The sequence below is a fragment of the Aythya fuligula genome, chromosome 25 (assembly GCF_009819795.1).
Source record: "Aythya fuligula isolate bAytFul2 chromosome 25, bAytFul2.pri, whole genome shotgun sequence".
NCBI classification, from domain to species: Eukaryota; Metazoa; Chordata; class Aves; order Anseriformes; family Anatidae; genus Aythya; species Aythya fuligula.
Window position 1 is genome coordinate 4,916,758 of NC_045583.1, and position 5,797 is coordinate 4,922,554.

Consider the following 5,797-nt stretch of genomic DNA (forward strand, 5'->3'; position numbering starts at 1 on the left):
TGGCACCACGGTGGCGGCGTTTTGGACTTTCACTGGAGGAAAAACAACCTTTCTAGCAAAAAAAAAAAAAAAAGAAAAAAGAAAAATTCATGAAAAGCTCTCTCTGGTTTTCCTCTTCTTGCCAAAACCAATTGTTGAAGATTTTTTTATTTTTTTTTTTCCCGGCCTCTCCTGTTTTTGCCTTCGCATGTGGCAGGGGGAACAATGTCGCTCGCGGGGTTTTCTGCTCTTAGGTTCCCCCCCCAAGAGTTGGAAGAGGGACGGGTGCTGGCCCTGCCTGGGTGTCCCCCCCCCCCTCCTGTCCCCTCCTTTAGGGCTGCTGCATGTTGGGAACATCCCAGGGGATGGAGGGATGGGGGCACCCCAAAACCACCCCGCGGGGCCGAGCGGTGCCCAGCAGTGCCACGTCTGGCCCCGAGCCCCCCCACCCCCGAGCAGGGCACAACTCGCTGCTGCTTGGAAAGGGCAAAAAAAGGAAAAATTCCCCCAAATTCTGTGGGGTTGGGGGCAATGCTGGGGGCTGGGTGAGGTGCCAGGGGGTGGTGTGCAGGGGGGGCGCACGGGGGGCTGTGCTTGGGGTGATGCTGAAGGGGATGCTGGTGGCTTATGCTGGGGGGGGGACACTGGTGGGGGACAAAACTGGGGGCTGCTGCAGTGGGGTACGAGGCTGGGGGTGAGCTGAAAGGGGGGAGACTGGGGGGACAAAATGGGGGGGGCTGCTGAAATGGGGGTGATGCTTGGGGTGACACCGGGGGCGATGCCACCTGGGGAGGGGGCAACACCATCCATGGCGACCTGAGCAGGGACCCATCCCCTTTACGGGGCCTTTCCAGCACCGGGGAGGGGAATCCCTCCCTGCAACCCCTTCTAGGCAGCAGGCAGCTCCCCCCTTACCCCCAAGGGAACCCCCCCAGGGACCCCCTCCCCCCCAACCCCGGGCAGGAGCCAGGGCTGGCCGCAGCCCCGCGGAGCGGTTTCCCTCGCACACCCACTTCCCCGGCTGCTGACTCAGGCTGTTCCCTGCTCTCCCGCGCCCGGTACATCGCGTCCCCACGCCGGGCGCCTGGCACGCCGCCCGCCCGCCCGCCTCGCCCGCGAGGTGCCGCACGCTGCGGGGTCAGGGTCCGGCTTCTCTAAGGAGACCCCCTCCGAGCACCCTCCCCAAGCCATGAGCTGCAGGGCAGGGATGTGTTTTTTGTGGGTTTTTTTTTTTTTTTTTTTTTTTTTTTGGGGGGTGGGATTCAACCCCAACATAACCGAGGTGGCCCTATAACCACTCGGGCACATCAGGGGGTCCGGCGATGCGTCCCCACCCCGCGGCGCATCCCCAAGGGGTTGTGCACCCTTTAAGCCCCCCGCCACCCAACTCCTCGCTGCGGGACGAGGCCAGGGGGCCCCGGCAGCCCTGCAGAGGCTGGTACAGTTCGTTACGTCCCGGCCGGAATGTACTTTGTGCTACCAGTGGCCCCCAGCCAGCACTACGGGGCCGGACGTTATTTATACTCCCCGCTCCGGCCCCGCTGCATCCTGCACCCGGCGCTCGGGGCGTTATCTCCGGCGGTTTCCCCCCACGCCGGGTGCAGGAGGGAGCCTCAGACCCTTCCCCCCTCTCTCAATGCGTTAACACTCGCGTCATGTTTAATGATAATATGGGTTTTTAATTTTTTTTCCCCTGGAGGAGGGAGAACCCGGGGCAAAATGCGCGTCCTGCAGCTGGGGAAAAGCCGTCCCGGTGGGAGCTGCTGCTGGAAGGAAACGCCGCCGGCCTTGGGGCTGGGGACATCGATCCAGCCCCGGCTGGAGGCGATGCACGTTCGGATCCCAACCTGGAAATTTTGGGGTTTGAAACGCACGTGGAGAGGCCCAGGGCTGGTGGTGTCGGAGGTGGCAGGGCAGGATCCGGCCTGCGGTGGCGCAGGGGCACAAGCAAGGGTGCTGGGTCCCCACGTGTGTGGGTGCCGCGGGTGCCTCGTCCCCGCTCAGCAGCAACGTTTTGCTGCAGGAACCGGGGTCAGAGCGAGGCGAGGAGGCTCGCAGGGCCGGATCTGGCCATGAACGCATCCGGCCACCTCGCCGGTAGGAAGAATTTGGGGGGATTTCCTGCAGAAAACAGCTCTGCATCCCCTGCGGTCAGGCAGCTCTGCACTGAGCGGGTGTGCTGGCCCTGCTGCTTCCCCTGTGTCCCCATGTTCCTGTGTCCCCATGTCCCTGCGTCCCCATATTTCTGTGTCCTCACATCCCCAAGTCCCCATATTTCCATGTCCCCATGTCCCTGTGTCCCCACTTCCCCATGTCCCCATATCCCTGTATCCCCACATCCCTGTGTCCCTACGTCCCCATATCCCCATATCCCTGCGTCCCCACGTCCCCCCCCAGTCCCGCACATCCCCGTGTCCCCATATCCCCCTGTCCCCGTGTCCCCTGTGTCCCCAACTCCCCATGTCCCCACATCCCCACGTCCTCATTTCCCCATTTCCCCCCCAGTCCCCACATCCCCATGTCCCCACATCCCTGCGTCCCCATATCCCCCTGTCTCCGTGTCCCCACATCCCCGTGTCCCCATATCCCCGTGTCCCCACGTCCCCCCCCCGTCCCCACGTCCCCCCCGGTCCCCACGTCCCCAGCACCCTCCCGTCCCCGCCGCGGGCGCAGCTGCACCTCCGGCAGCGGGGACGCGGTGTACCCGTGCTGCCTGTTGTGCAACGCCGCCTGCGCCTCCGTAAACACCCGGCTCCCGCGCCGCCACCGCCACCTCCCCATTACCCCCCCGCATCTGGGGCCAAAACCGGGGCACACCCTGAGGGGTGCCGTGGAGGGTGGGGGACAAAAAGCCGCTTTGCTCCCCAAAATCAGGCTCGGGGCTGAAATCCGAGCAGCGGAGGCTGGGATGGATTCGGTCCCGCCGGTGAGCGGGGACCATACGGGGAGGGGATCCCCGGGGGGGGATCGATGGAAGCCGGGGAGCGGGAGGAAGCCGGAGAAATGCGAAGTGCTTTGATCTCCAACACGCTCGGGAGATTTCACTGCTGCGGCTTGCGGGTCCGCAGCCAGCAGCGGGGACGCCGCTCCTCCCCGCTCGCGAGGCAGATCAGCGCCGGTTATTTTTAGAAGACACAGATGAATAAAAATATCTCCTATTTTATTTTACTTTTATTTTTTTTCCCCCCCCCACCCCGTTGTTGCAGCCTCCTCCCCGACATCGCGTGAGGTGCCCGGGGCCCACCACCAGGATGGCTGTCGGCCTCGGGGTGGGGGTCGGGGCTCTGCCCCCCCCCCCCAAATTTCGGCCAGAGGTGAAGTCTCCTCCGGTCCCTGTCCCTCGGGGACCAGTGACAGCAGTGCGGGCTCCGGCCTCAGGCAGGACGCGTGTGGCCAGCTGGATGGCGAGGGGAACAAGCAGTGCCCCTGGCAGCCTCAGCAGCGCCTTCGGGGATTATTTATGGCATTTCACTCCCGAGGAGCACATTTCCTCCTGGGACAGGACAGGAGGGACAGGGCACCGGGGTGGGGGTCATGCACCCAGCCCCCAGCGCTGCATTTGGTGCATTTGGCACGGATTTCTGGGTTAAACCCCCAAATCAGGTGATTTATTTTTCCCCTTGCTGCAGAGCATACACGGTGCCGCGCTGCACTGTGGCCTCATTCCCGTCATTCACCCAAGCACCTCAGGCTCCTCATCCCCCCCGGGGGAAGCCCCACTGTGGCCCCTCTCCCATCTTTTCCCCTTCCCTCTGTCACCTCCAGCCCCACCGGGTGGTCTCGGGGGTCTCCAGGGCTCCCACGGTGGCTCCACGGGTGGCAACCGGAGAAAAAACCCGGCTCAGCTCCGCGGCCCCGCGGCTCCGGAGCACAGCGGGGTCGGAGCTCAGCGTGGGGTCTTGCACAACGCCTGTGCTGCAACACCCAGGCACGGGCGGGTGAAGCGAGGCCGGAGCTGGAACGGTGAATTTCCTGGCTTCCCAAAGCCGACGTCAGCCCCCGCTCCTTTCACGCCTCAAAGCAAATTTCCTCGCGAGCGGGGCTGCGACATCGACATCGGGGTGGGCGAGGACGGGGCTGCGGCTCCGTAGCGGTGCTGGTGTCACAGCCACTGCAAAGACTTATTAAAAACAACCCTCCTGTGCTTTCTTCCCATATATTTTCTTATTTTTGTCTCTGCAAACACATTCATCGTTCCCGTGGTGTGAAGCAGGCCGCAGCCCCGGCACCACTGCCGGCCTGGTGCAATCCTACAGGGCCTCGGCCTCTGCCCTCAATATGCAGCTGGGGAGCTGGGACCCCAAATATTGATCCGGTGAAGAGGAATTGAAAGCTGTCAGAGGCCGGGCAGGAAATATTTGAGGCCAGAGCCCGGATCCAGGCGCTGGGGCAGTGCCTCGGGCAGTGCTGGGAGTGCTGGACCCACCGGGGTCACGTTAGGCGAGGAAAAGCCCTCCTAAATGAACCAAATCTGCCACTTTTTTTTGAAGGTGGGCTTTCGTTTTTACTCCGTGTTGCTATTTAGGGCCGGTTTTATCTAAATTACAGCTGGCAAAGCCTAGTTCAGCATCAGGGGCCAGCCCTGTGGGAGCACCTTGGTGCCACAGCCCATGGGGGATTTTATGGGGTCAAGACGTAAGGAGCAGGTTGGGAATGGGGGCACCGGGTCGAGCACAATCCCAATAAAATCCCACACATTATAACCACCCCCCCGGTCATTAAACCCCTGTTTTCAGTCTGCCCAGGGCTAAAATCCCCCCAAGGTCCATTTTTTTTTGCACTTCCTGGTCCAGGCACTGCAATTTCCTGACCAGGCCAAAGTGGCGCTGGGCTCCACGTTTCCAATGCGCTTCATTTTTCCCTAAAAAAAGGGGTATTTTGAGGCAGCTTGTAGGAAAAATCTTATCAGGGTTACCGCGAATGGGAACATTTCTGCCTGTCCCCACAGCCGGCACATCCCCCCAGAACAACGCCCCCCAGCACCAGCTCCTGGCGGGTGTTATTTCTGATTATTTATTATTTATTATTTATTGTTTATTTTCCCAGGGTGTTGGGGTGCCCATGGGACATTTCTGGGGCTGTGGTCCCCGGAGGGATATCGCTCAGGGCCACTGGTGCTGGGGGCTGGGCTGTGGCAGCACTGGGGGGGGCTTTGGGGCACTGGGACTGGGGTGGCCTTGGGGACCTTGCACCCCTTTGGGACATTGCATGGGGACAAGACCCCCCCGGGGGCATTGCATGGGTACGAGACTCCCCCCCCCAGGGCATTGCAAGGAGCTGCATCCCCCTGGGACATTGCATGGGGGTAAGACCCCTCCCCAGGGGGAATCGCATGGAGCTGCACCCCCTGGGAACATCACACAGGGACAGGACCCCCCTGGGGGCATTGCATGGGGCTGAGACCCCCCCTCCAGGACACTGCATGGGGATAAGACCCCCCGGGGAGAATTGCATGGGGATGGGACCCCCCCAGAGGGAATTGCACGGGGTTAAGACCCCCCCCCGTACACTGCAGCGGGACAAGACCCCCCCGGGGGCATTGCACAGGGCCAGGACCCCCCCAACCCATTGCACCCCCCCCATTCCGCCCCCAACCCCGCTGCCCCCAGCAAGTGCTCGGCGCGGGGCGGGGCCAAACGGGGCGGGGCCAACCCCGAGCACCACCCCCTCTGCTTTGCATATCCCCGCCCCCTCGACCAATAAAAAACCCTCTCAGCGAGACGGGCGGGGGTAAGAACCAATGGGAATCGAGCTGGGGGGGGGCGTGGGGGAGCCCCGGCCGCGCGGGGGCCGCTCGGAGCCACTCGGAGCCGGGCGG